Raw genomic sequence first — 16,462 nt, 5'->3', positions numbered from 1 at the left:
AATCCACAGCTACACTGTGGCTGGGGGAGGCAGAAGGAGCAAGGAGGAAATACTTGAAACATTTCCTCAGACAACACAAGCTGTCCTAGCTATTCTTAAAGTGCAGCATTAAAGATAGCAGGGCTAATCTGATAGATCCCTGACACAAGGAGGGGAACATTGCCCCTCCTCTCCTCTTCTGCTCTGGCTCCCACTCCCTCCCCTCTGCGCACCTCCCCAGATTCGCTGGGTCCACCCCACTGCTGCTGGCTTTGCAGCCAGACTGGCTAACATGAGGGTGAGCACCACTAGAGCTGCTGCACGGTAACAGCACCTGCCCAAGCACAGGGCCATGAGGAAGCAGAAGCAGCAGGCTGGACCCACCACTCCAGCAGCAGGAAGACACAGGTTGGGTTAATTTGCTTAGTCTCAAAATTGCCACCTAAGTCACTGGAACAGGGCTTGTTTGCACCACATAGGCTGCTCCTAAATCCATAATCCAGTAAGTCTTCATTGAGTGACATTTCAAAAGTCTGGTCTATATCTAGCTCTCCTTGTTTAATCACAAGCTTATTGTTCAACAGTAACAAGTGCCTTTTTCAATGTAGTTTGAGAGTTTGCTCTGCTAAAGAAAATGCAAAAAGGTGCAAACTCCTTTAGTACTGTTTGTACCAGTAGAAGTCCCAGTGTAAATTAATTGCTTTTGAAATATACCACCAGCCAATGTTGCTAAGCCAGCAAAAGTTTCTAATACAGACCTTACAAGTGGAATTTTATACAATAAAAGGTGACAAGCTTAAATGTGGAACTATTCTTCAAAATCAGAGGGCACTACCTACAGTTAAATCCAAGACGAACTTGGTCTTTGAGGACTTGGTCAATACAAGTCGAATGCTTGATTTTTATTCAGTATTTCCCACTGACTTAAAATAGGCACTCTACATATGAAGTGATGCAGGAATATTTATGCTTTTCATTTTATATATGCAAACATACATCATGATTTACTATGTTCATTCCTAGTCTGTGTATGTACTAAGCATATATAAAGACCAGGAACGTGTGCATTATTCCTTGCTAATTTTGTCCTAAGAGCTATAGATCTAACTCTGAACCCAATTTCCATTCTTTTCCATGTAACATATTTCATACCTTAAACTACAAATATGCAACACAATGTCATTTGGATGTCAAAGCAGCAATCAGCTGAAGATGACTATCATTCAGAAGCCATTTAAAGGCAGACTGAAAAGAACAATTTTTTAACCTTTAAAAATGCTACAGTAGACTAGGAATGCAGGAATTGCTTCTCTTGCTGCCTGGAATGCTGCATTTTTATTCATACTTAGGATTATTGCCTTTACAAAGTACTAAATCCAGCAAGCACATAGCATAAATTATGACAGTGATTTCTATGTAAAAAGTTATGCAGCTGAACTCAGGAAGGGCAAAACAAAACACATGAAGAAAGATAGCAAACTTCTTGCAGGCCAGAGTCAATAGAGAGTCATCAACCCATCTTGAAGAGCAAGGTCCACTAGCCAAGCACAGTTTATATCCCAGACTAACTCTGGGAGTGGCTAGCTTTCTGCTGACTCCATCGTCCACAACTCCAGAGGTAAGCGATGGACTGCAGCATGTCTGTGCAGAGGCAGAAGGCAACAGGGCCTGGGAAGGTGCTGAGCCCCAGGAGGGCAGTGGGGAGAGCCTCAGCCTTCTGAACAGTTACTCAAGCCACTAACACGGCAAGAGCCTTGCTCCATGAGAAGGTATACACAGTCAGAGACCCTAAAAGGACAGATGCATCTATTTTTGATTCTCAAGACAAATGTTAACATATTTATTTTCAGAAATGCTTTAAGGATGCTGGACATATTGCGTATGAAGATCCCAGTAAGCCTCACAGACACTTTGTTTTAGGTAAGTAAATCTCTGATGTAGAGGCAAGGATGTTGAGGTAGGAGGTAGTTAATTCAGTGAGTCCTTCAACAGCAGTACTAGAAAAGGAGGACCCATGCCTTTTAATCTCAGTGCTTTCTCCTTGCCTAAACCCTTTAGCTTGAAACTAAGGCAAGGTTTTTATCCACTATTGTCCATTTCCATAGGTTACCCTACATTTGCTGTTGCATCTTGATTGGCACATCCTCTTTCCCTGGAAAAGCTTCATATAAACCTATTCCTTTAGGCATTGCTTCTCAGACTTTCAAATTCACTTATGAGTGAGCACATTTACTAACTCCTCTACAGAGCCCACAGGGAGAGAAAGACTCAAAAACGTTTGGAAATTACACTTCAACTATTCTTAAGATTTTGAGGTCTCCATTCAAATTATTCAGAGACTTAAAAAGTACATTTACTTTATTAAAGCATTTTCTAGACTAATTCTAGAGTCTTAGGAATAATGCTAGGCCTGAGAAAAATAAAGAATAGGTTTAGCATCCCTTAGCAAGTCATGCAGAAATTTTATCAATGGCTTCTGAATTTTTAATGAACACCACCACATAACAGTATAAGCATAGAGCAGAATCGTCCAAAGTCGGAGAACATACGTCCAAATCAATTAACAGCCATGTTAAAATAAGTGATAAGCAAAAAAATACAAGTGGCTTTTCAAATGAACAAATGATTTTAAAATAATATGAGCAGATTCACATATAACAGTTGATACTAAGCACCTTAATGTCACTCCCACAGTCACTTTCAGTCTGGTAAACCACTAAGTATTTCCAGCATCAGACACTCACCAGCCACTAAAGGCAGATCCTGGTACAACTGGTAGGTGGCATATAATGAAAGAAGCTGCTCTAGAGCAAGTGAACTGACCCTTAAAAGGCTTCTAATGTTCATTTCTTGAATAGATTTGTTTTGGTTAGAATATTGTTGATGCCTACTTTTTGCATCACTGTGGCATTCAAATGTGCAGTTTTTGCTTGTTAGCCAAAAGGTTTTCCAAGGTACTGACAACTTTTAAGTGTAGACATTTTGTACATGCACAACTGCACGCTATGCACCACTCCAGCTCTCTTCCCCATTCCCCTCCCACTGCCAAGAGCAGCAAACCTTGTTTCTCCAATATGCTTGTCTTGGTTTGACAGAACTACTTCAGACTCTATTTACACAGACTCTAATTGCTCCCATACAAAACCAGTCACATCATGTGCTTATGTTGCTTTCAAATTAGAGGTATAATGCTGGAGGATAAGAGACTGAAATCAGAGTGCAGATATTTTTGAAAATACAAATTCATGGAAAAATTCAAGTTTGTATTATGATGGCAGTTAGGAATTATGCTTATAAAAAGCTTTGCCATTTATACTTTTATTTATACTTTACTTATACTAAAAGCTTTGCACAGATGTAATCACCTATTACATCATGTGCTTTTCAGTGGTACTTTGGCTATATTTACTACTGACATCTATGATGACAAGCTGTACCTTTGAGAAGAGCCAGAAAAACATAATATTTCACTAAGCCCCTCCACATCATAAAGAAAGCACTCAGAGTGCATTAGGCACTCGGCAGCAGGGAAAGTTATCTGACCCGACAGAACAGTCACTGTCCAGCTCAGAGAATCATGAGCAGAAGAGAAAACCCTGGGAGCCCAAGCCCATGGCCACCAGCCACCTCCTGACAGCAGCAACACCCCCTGCAACTAAGTGCTGTGTGAATAACTGGGCACAGACTCTGGGAGAGGTCTGCATTAAACCCATTAGTACTGCAAGATAGTTGCAATACAGCACAGAAACAAGTATGGTGTACGCTGCCATAAGTAAGCACAGGTTCAAGAAAAAGAGGTTGCTGCAAAAGCACTCCTGACCTCAGCAGTGAAGGGCTGTCTAGCAGAGAACACTACCAAGAATTTGGACCTCACAGCCAGATTGATAGTTGCAATGTATAACAACCAAGCTGGTTCAGTTCCAGCGCTAAACAGTTACTTTACTTCTGGGAAAATTAAGCAACTGCAGACAAAACACCCAAGAGCATTTATACATAGGAATTTCTGATATGAATTCATAGATTTTGGATCTAAACTGAAGCAGTAGGTCTCTAGGGGGAAACAGTTCACAATATTCTGAGTAATAATACAGGTAAATAAACTATTTGGGAAGGATGGGCTTGTGTTGACTGTGACAGTGAGTTAACTAGCAGGGACCAATTCCTGTCTTTCAGGAAGTATTTTCAGCAGGATAAAGGGAAATTTCCACATTTGAAAAAGTAGAAAGTCTCTTCACAGTCGTTTTCCAGTCCTAGATTGCAGCACCTGAAACTGATAGCAGCTACCACATGCTACTATAGGGATATTCAGGTTGGCAGACAACTTTGTTTTATTTTGCCAGTGCTTGCAGGAGTAGCCCTTGATTTTCATTTTCTTCCTACTAACCATAAATGTGAACAGGAAAGTAACTTTGAAACATCTGGAAGATCACCTTTTTCCAACTTACAGGTGCACCTGCGCAAACTCTTTTCCAGTCATGAAGTTCAGCCCCAGCACCTTAAGCAAACAGGCAGACAAAAGAGCAAGCACCTCCCCACCCTAGTGCAAACAACTAGACACATCCAAGTTACTCCAACAGTAACATTTCAAGCATTTGACTGTGCTAATTGTCTGGTGTTTTTCCTAAAGGTTTGGTAGGGGGAAAAAATGAGCATTTTAGCTTTTTTATTGTTGCTTTAATTCTAAACGAAAGTTTTCAACTTGATTGAAGGGTCCAAAAGCTGATCCAAGTATCTGAAAGACTCAAGACACCAAGGTAAAGAAATTGAAATATATTAGTTTTTAATCTCTTGATTTGGGGAGAACTTCGTTTTGATATTTCAGTTCCAGGTTGGCAATATGTAGAGATTCTATTCAGTTTTCTCTCTCAGCTCTGCAAAAGAATTAATTTGGGGGAGCTCGCATATGTATTTTTCTTTGAAAGAACTCTAACTGGACAAATCAGAGCATTCAATAAATCCATGCTGATATCAAGGTTACACTGGAAAAAGACTTTTACAAAACTGAAATTTTGACATTTTCAATGAAATATTTACTTGCTGGAATTATTTGGAATAATTCTTTAAAATCTCATTCAATATTTAAAAAGATAAATAATAGTCCTGTTCCTCCCCAAAAAAAGAAATTAATTTCTAGATTTGCTGAAGAGGTTGAATAACATTATTAATAGCCTAATCTGAGAGTCCATATTTCAAAATTCCCAAAGAATCCATTGTTTACCTTGATGTCATAAAAGCATTTTAATAGTAAATATATGTAGCCAATCTAACATGATTGAAAATACGTCTTTGTACAGTAATACACAGGACTAAGTGTAGATTGGACAGCAACACCAAATACTGCAATACGTCTTTGCCCACTGTGACATTAGATCACTGAAGGAGTTTGAAAAATAAGCATACTGCTTTGCAAATGCTTTGCAGCACAAAAGCTCACAACATTTTATATTTAGCAAATCATATTTGACTTATTCAACTTTTAGCAGCCCAAAAAAGACATGCTTGTCTACAGTAATGCCTTGAAGGCTTATGAGGCTTAAAATGACACTTAATGTCATTTTAATAGCAAAATCTCAAAATTACACTTTAAGATTCTTAGCACAAAGAAATCAAAGACTGCTACTGAATTCAATGATCTCTGGATCAGAGCATATGCAATGAGCAGTGAAACCATGCTTCACATACTGTGAAGTCTAATCACAGGTACTTTCATTGCTTCCACTGACTTAAAACAAAAATACTGCTTAATTTTGTCAAGGCAGCACAAAACATTCAACTTTTTTTTGAAGTCATCACTAGATCATATCTGGATCCACAAATGTGAACTTTCCAAATGACACACAGCAGCTCCTACCTACAGATAACACATGCTGAGGTGTAAAACTTTCCCTCCTCATGACATGCTATAGCACAGTAACCTCAGTCTGATCCTTCAGACCAAGTATTCACCATATTAGCGTGAGTGAGGCTCCTGCTCATCCACAGCTTTTAGCTGTGAAAATATTTGAGCCATATAGCCAGCAGCTACTTTTAATCAGTAAAAAGTAACAGCTAAATTAAAGTTGAATTGAAACACCATCAATTAGCAAAACTTCTAGAACAGCATTGAAAGTCATCTAAACCTCTATTAGAAATATTATGAGTTACTGCAATATTGGAGAGAAATGCTATTCATCAGGCCCTGTTATTCTAATCTTAACACATTAGAAGAACTGAGATACCATGAGATTCAGGATCTGTCATGCAGAACTGAAAACAGAATTTTGCCCTAAGTAGTCTATGTTATATGTAGTATTATATTGCTTGAATACAAACTGTATTGATAGCAGGCAAGAATAATTTTACCTAATCTAAATATGTAGGATTCCAGAAAAAGAAGGGCAGACAGGAGGCCAAAAACATGAATAATTCATACTGTATCAAACTCCTACATCACTTTAGAGCTGCTTTAGAGCAGGTTTTGCATGGAAAAAGAAATTAGGATGAAAGATATTGAACAATTTTCTCCATAACTGGTTCTTACTCAACTTAAATGTAAAATTTTATTCAGCTTATATCATAGGGAGACATCCTTATTAAAGTAGCACATTTACATGGGTCCCTTTGAAAGGATTGAATGCAAACAAGTCTGAAATAATTGAAGGAAAGACATTTTCTGACTGTTCTTGAAAGAGCTTAGTGAAGAAGAGGATAGCCAGAAAGAATTACTTTATTATATTGATTTTCCAGGGGGGGAACAAAGTAAGGTAGGTCAAATAAACCAATTCTTTTGTAAAAATCAATAGAAGCATGCAGAGCATCAGTGAATTTACATGTCAAAAAGTGTTTGTAGCCATACTGCAAAACAACCAGCAGCCCATTATTACTCTAATAAGGCAGCTAATATAACAGACTAGCTTGGTTCGTTACTGCACACTGCTATTTTAAAATTGTTTCAAGTGCAACATATATACTTTTTCCTAATCTAATCAAGCCATTAATGTGAAATATGAGAGATTATATAGTACATAACTCAAAGTAGGTTGAACAGCAGCATAACTGGCCTGCAGTTGCTTAGACTGTATCTGAAAATGAAAAATAGTTCTATGCATAACATTGCAAAGACATAAGCAGACAATTTTCTTAATCATTATTTACCCAAGTCATACATTCTTAATTTCCAAGATTCTTGCTCTGTCACTGAAGTTTATTATCAGATGTGTTTAGATTTAGGTGCTGGTTGATTTCTACTATACATTCTGTGCATTTCACTAGATGTTCAGTCATGAAGTAAAAATGAACATCTAATAGTGCTTCAATACTCAGTAAAACCTAAAACTCTAATGACATAAGTGAATAAAAATAGTTTCACTCTACCTGAAAATAAGTCTCCTTTTATCTGATTAATACCCCCTTGCGCAGATACTGATAATCCCAGATGCTTGAAATGGAAAGGGTTTTGGAGCATTAACCTCAGTTCAATGTTGGTCTTTAATATCATTAAGATGAATCACATTTGTATTAGCTACAGGACTGAATCCTGGTTTCTAGAGATTTCAGGACTGAAGCAGAGGACATTATTTCTCTATTACCTCATACTCACACTACCATCAGGCTGCAAGGCTCAGAGATCCTAGTTTCCAACTTCAGCAATAGAGATAAGAACCTACAAGCACAATCATAACATTTTGGATCCAATATTAAGTTTCCACTGCCTTTGGCAGGGGTAAGATTAATGGTAAAGAAATACAGTTTGTTGAGTGATCTCTTGATGATAAACCTTTTCAAAAAAACAGAACTGGGAACTGAGACCATTCCAGGTCAAAAGCCTTCTATTGCATTTCCAAATTGAGCCAGAGGACTTGTTTCTTCTGACTCCCCCTGCCCTAGTAACAAGTCCAAGACTCAACCCCATTTCTTGTTACATAAACTTAGAAAATTATTCATTAGAGCAATGTAAGAAAACCAAACAGCACCCTCAACAAATCTATCCAATATTCGAACTACATCATACTCTATTAAATTCATATCAGACAATCAAGGAATAGGTCAAGATAATTATTGATGAAGGTCATAAAAAGTATGCACTACTCCTCTGACTTCCTCAAAAAAAATCTGCCTTCCTACCATTAAATGAACTGAGTACTGCCAGAAGAGTCAAAACCTTTAGAGAGAAGAGAGGAAGAGAAAAAAGCTGAAAATGGTTCAAAAACCAACACTGAGATTCTTCCTCCTCCCCACACCTCTCAACAAAAGGATTCAAGAGTAGCATTAAACAGTTTTATTGCAATTTAGGAACCTTACATTTTCTTCAGAGTCTCCAACATTTCTTAATCTTCTCCATAAATAAATAATTCTGCATTTCTCAAAAATAAACACAGAAGAGTTGTAATAACATAAGAATGAAATGCCTAGATACAAAGTTGCACTCAGTCTTGCATAATGTCCATTACTTCCAATAAAAATTCATCCAGTCTCTCCACATGTTCTATAAATATTGCTTTTTATTGTTTCCCCATCTCTGCTCTAATGAGTGCCAATCAGTGGAGAAGAATATTTTTGCTCAAGATATCCATCATACAACTCTCTCCAGGTTCAATGAAAAAATAAACAAACAAATCTCTTCCCATTAATTGGGCAATTCACATAACAGGTTCAGAAATCCCTGCTAAAATCAAACTTCAGACCTCCTCAATGAGGAGAGCCAAGCCACAGCTTTTCATTTCTAAAATTTGGGTTTACTGTGGGAAAAATTCAGACTTTTGCAAACATCATAATTCAGTGGGTTTTTTTACAGCAACAGTTAAAGCAGCTCTGGCTTTTGTCTCATTTTTGACTTCTATTCACTCGTTATGACTTCTAACCCACAAAGGAAAGAAGGAGCCAAGGACACCTTCTCACAGACAGCATGAAATCAGTGCTGCCAACTGCAGCCTCAGCTTCTGCTGCTGCCACCCTTGCCTGCTCCCAGCCTCCTGCCCACCAGTGGCAGCACAGCTGTCAGGGCTGCATCAGGAACAGCTGCCACCAGCCTGTAAGGCACCATACAGGACAAAACCATGCTGGAGGAGAGGAGGAGGAAGTGTGATCTGAGCAGAGTCACTCAGACCAAGTCCCAGTGCACAGAGGTTATCTTCTGCCACAGACCTCACAGAAACACATACCTACCCTGGAGCAGGAGAAGTCATCACAACTTCTCTCCCTTCCTTCCTGTTTTTCACTCCTCTACTTTTGCTTTATTCTTTGGTGTTTTGGTTTTCTGTGATTACTTTATAAACATACTTTTTCCTAGCTGTTTTTGTTCATTTCTTTCTTTTCTCATTTAGTTCATTTTCTTTTCCTACATAGTTCTCCACCTCCAGCATATTTCCCCCCTTGCTAGTGTTCCCATTTTCTTCAATTTTTTTCTGGTTTGAAAAGAAATAGCTTGTTTTTACTGATGAAATCAAATGCCTTTGCAGGTCTGTAGTTCTAGCTATGCTTTTGTTTTTTTTAAAAAATGTGAGCATAAACTTTTATAGTCACTGAATAATAAACATCAAAAGAGTTGCCTTGAGACACTTTATTTTTAATTATGCATTCATGGCTGTCAGATATCGTATATTTGACTTATTTTTGTCCATTTTACTGCAGAAGATCTAAGAAAATATAAGGTAGAAGAATTCAGAATGCAGCTCACCATATTCATTTATCCTAGTAACCAGACATGAGTTTTATGTCACCCAACGAGTCCTTCTCATCTTTTTCTTCAAAACTCTGTCCAGTAAGTATTTAAACAAAAAAGAAAGAAAATAAAGCATTAAAGATTCAAGACAACTGTATATGATACCAGAAAAAGAGGCACACAGATCTTATTCTCTACATAAGATGAATTGTCTTCTTTGAAATATTCTTTTACACAGTAAGTGACAAGATTTAGGCTTTATCTACTTAGAGCCTTGATTGTTACAACTAGCAGTCAGGTAGCAACATAGTTAAGCTAGCATAAACTTGAGGCAAAAGCAGAGGAAACAGCCATGGTCATCTGGACTTTGCCTCCAGCTTGAAGCCACTTCATCAACACAAACTGCAGCTTCCCTGTAGGATAGCAGCATAGTGACCACCATCAACCAGCTACTGAACTGGCAGGTAAGTGAACACAGACATGCTACAAAGGGAGGTTTTTATATCAGTCCTGGATAGATTAGAATCAAATACAAAGAAGCCAATGAACTAAGCAACAAAAGAGATGAAATTTGTTTAATAAGAACCACCATTTAGACAGGCAGCACTTGCTTCTTCAGAGAGAGTCTTATATCATACAGTCACTTCATAGATTTGTTTACTGAGCTGTAGCCAAGTCTTATCCTAACTTCCCTAACATATAAACAATGCATTGATAGCCAGTCATACCGCCACCATGGGAGTAGCACAGTCACAGTAAGGTTACACATAGAGCAAAGCAGAATTTCTGGCTGGATTCCATGAGTTTTCACTCTTTGGGCAAAGCTCAACTAGACTGTGCCAGGCCACCAGGAACACTCTGCTTGGTACCTGTCCAGCTTCAAAAGCTGCAGTACAAAGTGTTAACTATAAGGTGCCCAAGATAGAAAACAAAAACATTTACTAAGGGAAAAGAGATTCTTACTCTTCTTTCAGCAGTTCCAGAAGAGACACAGCCTTTCAAACTCCTACAAGGATAAAAGCACTACCATCACCACCACACTGAAAAGAAAAGCTTCTAGCAAAGCACCCCTCTCCTCATCACAACAGGGGAGCTGTACACAACAAACCCAAAGCTTTAAATAAGTTAGTACCTGGAAACTGGCACAGAAGCACAGATCCCTGCACTCAGAACAAAGGCAACACTGAACCAAACCAACCCACCTGAGCCTTCTCAAGCCTTTATATAGCTCCCAATCAGGGTAACAAACTCCACCTGCTCCAACAGCCCCACCAGGAGCTCAGCTGCTCTCCTGCACCCTGTTAGGGTGCTGGGCCTCCCTGCCCATGTCCCGCGGTGCTCACAACTCCTCCTCGGCTTCTGAGGGCTCTCGTTAGCATGGGATGTGTTAACACCTGGGCCTGTAGCCGTCTCTTCTAGACATGACAAACGTGCACAGAAGCTTCTCCTGAACCCATCAGCATTTGGTGGAGATAAGCTTTCTTATCATTCAGTATAAGAAAGCTCTGGTGTATGAAGGTATACGTTTGCTTCTAAAGTAATACTCAATGGAGTATGGCTAATTTGACTTTATTGCACTATAGCAGAGCTGTGTTAGCCCAAATCCAAGCCCCAAATCTGACTTGGCCCCAATCCAAGTTAAAGCTTAAAGAAGCAGCTCTGGGGAAAGGAATTGTCCATGTTGTGCAGCATCCTCTTTGAGAAGTCTTTTACTGAAGTGTTATTGCTTTAGAAATGCAACTATTGCTAATAATCATTTAAATCAAGGACTAAAACGGTTGGCTGCAGACCTAGGGAGTACCCTGAGTATACTGAAAATAAGCCTCTTAATTCCAACAGGAATGAAAATAGTGTAATAAATGCAAGTCCTGTTTGTTTGTGTATATCTGGACTGTCTTCTTACACTGTGATCTTAAAATGTTTTTCAATACACAAATATTTGGTATGTTTGTGGTAAAAGGTTTGTTTATATTGACAGACAGACCTGGCGATTTAAAATATAAAATTGGTGGCCTACCCAGTCAGGGATCAAATACAAATTCTAGACCTAATTAACAGTTTGATCCAAATGTATTTTATAGCTTTAAACTGGCACAGGCTGATGTAAAGGTAGGCATGTTTTCCTATAGCACGAAATTAAAAGGAAAATTTTCTGTATGTCCAGTGTCTCTATCCTTTTATGACTGAAAATAGAGATAATTTGACATCCCTATAGGAAAAAAACCCACAGAAGTAGCCTTCTGAACAGAAAGTAGTTTGCCCAAACCGCTAATGATTTAATTTGCTTTGACAATGCAAAAAGACAGGACAGACTACTATGTTGTCAGTGACAATCACCTGCTCGGCAGTTTCTGTTCTGTGACGTGATTTCCTTTGGCTAGCAGGAAGAGCTTGCTGCTCTCCTGGCGTCTCCTGATAAACGATGGGATTCTGTCTTTAGAAACATCTTTTAAAAGTTTATCTCGCTTCTGAGTTATCTCTGTTTTACAATCCTGAATTCAGAATGAGCGCCTCCTGGTTAGTAAACTGCCCCAGACTGGATATTGCAGCAGCAATCGGACATTTTGCTCTCCTGACGTATTTTCCTCTGACCACAACAGGAATAAAGCGTCCTTAACATCAGGACAGTTATAGCTTGTTTCCAGGAAAATTCTCTGACTGCAAAGTCCTTATCTTCAGGATTCCCTAAGCCAGCTGGTTCGTGTAAACAGATGGCGTTAGGAGACCCTTACTCAAAACTTTCTGTTATAAAAAGGTACTTCTGTGATGTAACAGGGTTTTTAATCCCTGCTGGAGGCAGAGACGTTTTTGAAGAAGACAGCTGCACTGAAAACGTGGAACTCGGTAGCCCTGCAGCATTCTTTTCTGCAATAAACACGAGGAGAGCCTTCAAAGCGTCTCGTTTCAGCTTGTCACGATTTTGAATTTGCACGCTGCTTTCCACACAGAGAAGTGATGCAAAAGAGTGAAGAAAGAATCAGGGCGTGTTTTGTCACTGATTGCTTTCGTGCCAGCACTGAAGACCACCGCTTTCGGGCTCCCCGCAGCCTCTCGCGCGTTACCGCAACGCAACCAGACGTTGCGGCGCTGGCTGAGGCAACCTTTCTCTGCCAAACTCTTTCTGAAGACTGAAAAATCTCCTATCATACAGATACGTCTCTCAGTTCACAGTCATTACTGGCTCTGGCTACACTGCAGCCATTCACTATAATAGCACGGTATTTCTCACGAAAAGAAATATTTTTCTTGTTGGAAAACTGTACTTTAGCACATCTATCAGAAATAAAGAAATGAAATGTGTAAATGAACACATTAGAGTGAACCCAAACAAATAAAAATGAAAACGCTGTTAACAGCTTTAAATATTTTTAATAAATATGTTGTCAGCTCTCTCATCTTCAAGTATCAATTACACAAAATCAAGGAAATGAATGGAAATACATAATAAATTGTGTGCTGCTTCAGTAGACATTTATTTTTTAAAGAATGTATAACATCACCTTAATTCTGACCTTAAATAAATATTATTACAGGAGAACTCTGAGATTATAAACATAACAATAATAACTACTTCCATAAAAAATTATTTATATGCATTAATGACATCTACTGACCATCATCAAGTGCAAGTCTGCAGACACATATTTTCTTAGCATAAGAGGAAAAATACTAGACTATCTGGTAGAAATAACAGAAGTCACAGCAATTTAAAATACTTTAAAATTCTACAGCTTGTTAATATATTAGACTATTAAAAATGTCCATACAAGTATCCATTAGCACGCTGATTTAAAGAATCCCCAGCAGGCTGGCCAGAGTCAAGACTGTAGCATTGTCATGAGCTATGTATGTCTTTGTACAAAGTGTATTTATTGGGGGGGGGGTGACAGCACAGCTTTAATGTCCAGAAGTATTTATTTCTTTGGTTTTAAAAAGCTTATTTTCTGGTGAGTGGTTATTGCCATTTTCCCAATGAATTAGATTTTCAGTTTTTGTTTGTTGTTTTTTTTTCCCTAGGAACTTCTACTACTAATAAAGTTAACCATGTTGTAAATCACAAAGGGAAATGTGCATACAGATCAGCCTAGCTGGGTTCTTTGCAGCCGGAGTCATGGCAAGATACGGTGGTACTGCTGTGCATGTCCTTTCACCCCTTCGTGGATTCATTTCAGCAGCTGTTACGGACTTGCTATGGACTTCCTTCCAGATGGCAGCACCAAAAGAAGAGTTTGAATATACTTACCTCTATTTGGTGCTCCTTTGCCCTCCCCTTGCTACAGTTCTCCTTACGGCTCACAAAGAACTTCAGAAAATTGCACCTAAATGAAATTACCTTGATAATACAGCATTCCTTTGGAGGCCACCTTTGAGAGCAAGGTACAAGACTGCAAATCTCCAAGCTGAGCAGGTGTGATAATGAATTCAAGAGCTGAGAATATGTCACTGTGAATTCAGTTGTTCTCAAAGCTTAATACGTGCATGTTGCAATTTGATGATGCTTTATGCAATCGCAGGGTTGTTACTGTCAGAAACAATCTGTTTACTTTGCATATTTTCACATTTTTGTGAGCTGCCTAGATTCCATCTTCTGCAATTGGAATGGAGATTTACCAATTTATTTTATTTTTCAAGATGAGTAGCCTAGCGAAGGATCTGCAAAGGTCCCAGCATTCAGAATTTGGGGAAATTCTGGGACATAATGATATTCATGAGGATGCAGATTCCACATTCATCTGACCTTGACAGCTGAAACCAGGCCAGAGGATCTCAGAGATCGAGCCCCGTGGGTCAGAAAAGCCCCAGGAACAGAGCAGGAGGGAAACGGCACATGCTTGGTTTGCTCTGAGAAAACAACCCCAGTCCGACACCAGGCCAGTGCCCTGAGATTGGATGGATAGGCTCTTAGTGATGAGTAACTGATATGCAAACATGTTTGTGGGGGATAATCAGTGTAACAAGCTGGGGGAAAGGAGCCTTTTAAAAGTTTGTGGTCTTTGCCTCAGAAGTATCGGACTCAACCATAAATGTTCCTTCACACCCAGTTACTGTCTACAGCGGCTTTTCTTTTCATCAGGTGTGAACCCCAACTCTCTCACCCCACCCTCGCTTGTCCGCTTGCTACACAGGAGTCTTAACACGTCCACGAAGCAGCGAGCTGCAGGCAGGCGCCCGCCACGGCGCGCCGGCGCGCCGCGCTCACAGAGCGGGCGGTCTTCTGTTTCGGTAGCCAACGCAGTCTGAAAGCTCAGGCCCAGACGCCGTGCCTGGCAGGTCAGGTTAGCAGCGGGCATGATGCAGCTGGGCAGGAGGCCTGGCAGCTTCTGCCCTGGGGGCACCCTCAGCGCCTTTGGCCGCCGATGGCTCTGGGGAGGCCGGCGGTGACCGCCGGTGACAGCGGCAGCGCCCTGTTCACTAGGCTCGCCCGGCGCGGGCCACGCGTAGGCAAGATGACTAAGCCTAATTTCGGGCTCGCCAGGCGGCAGGCCCTCTCTCCTCCGCACGCCCGATCCCACCCGCCATGAGGGCGGGTAAGTTCACCGCGAACAGAAGACGCTGCCCGGGGGAAGATGCCCCTTTCCAGAGGGGCAGGCCAGACGGCGAGGGACCGCGCCGCAGCCGGGTGCTGCGCCTAACTGCCTAGGGCAAAGCCCGGCAGCCGCGCTCCCCCTCCTCCCGCCGCGTCCCCTCTCCTGCTTGGCGCTTGCTGCTGCTCTGCCCACCTCTGGCACGAGGTAAACCGGGTGAAGCGTCCTGGCGGCAGCAGCGACGGCTTTAGCCAGTCCAGGAAAAAAGGGGTGGTAAAACACGTCTACTGCTTCCTTGTCCAGGCAGCCGGTGGAGAGGGCGCCGGCTCTCCTCGCCGAGCCAAACCTTCCTCCCCTGAGGAGGAGGCAGGGAGGGCGGCAGCCCCACAGAGCCCGGCCCGGCGCGGGCCGGCAGGCTCCTCGCGGGGACGAGGGTGGCCCCCGCTCCTCGGAGGAGCCACGCTGGGCTTCGGGAAGGCAGGCAGCGATTTGGCTCTTCGCCTCCAAGACCTGCGCTCGGCTACGCTCGTCTGCTGAGATACGGGACGCTCAGAGGCCGGACGATCGCGCGGCGGGGGCTTCCAGCGCTGTCTGACCGTACGGAAACACTTTCAAGCTGCTCTTCGGCGTTTCTCTGCCTTCCGCCTCGCACCTTCAAGGCCGCTCTTTGAAGAGGAGAAAGGAGGGTTAAAAGTCCAGCGTGCTGGAGGTCTCCAGCGGGGCTGACGAGCTAAGACGTGTTGGGCACAAACTGCCCGCAGCCGGCGGGCAGAGGCTCGGGGCGGAGGCGCGCTGCCCAGCTGCCGGCGCGGCACGGCTCCTGCGTTTCCCAGCCGGAGAGAGTTGGGCTCACCTGGCTTTTAAGCGGTTGAGAAGCCCAGCGGGGCAGCTGGACCCTGAGCAAAGCCTGGCTGCCGCCGCGGTGAAGTGTTGGCACCCGGCGTGCTCTGTCCTACGGCACGTCTCTGCAAGCCGTTACAAACGTCACCTTTTTAACATAGAAGTTCATGTCTAAGTTACAGTAATCTTAGGAAAACTATGGAGCCTTTCTGTATAAAAAGCTGAATAAAAAACTATGATAGTAAAAGCTCTGTGGTCCTCTGGGCCTTGAACACCGGGAGTGCCAGTGCACGGTCTGCTTTGTTTCAGTCAAAAATCATTTTCTCGAGGCTGTTAAAACTTTAATAGGGAGCTTTGTGAAGTACCATCCTCCCGTGGGATACTGCTTTATCAAGCTCCTGATGCAATTTGTTTTATATCACATGCCATCTTTACAGAAAATGCAGGCTTAATTATTTGTATCTAGATGGTGAACTTG

This window comes from Struthio camelus, chromosome 6 (assembly GCF_040807025.1).
Source record: "Struthio camelus isolate bStrCam1 chromosome 6, bStrCam1.hap1, whole genome shotgun sequence".
In the NCBI taxonomy this organism is placed as follows: domain Eukaryota; kingdom Metazoa; phylum Chordata; class Aves; order Struthioniformes; family Struthionidae; genus Struthio; species Struthio camelus.
Note: the sequence above shows the minus strand (reverse complement) of the source record.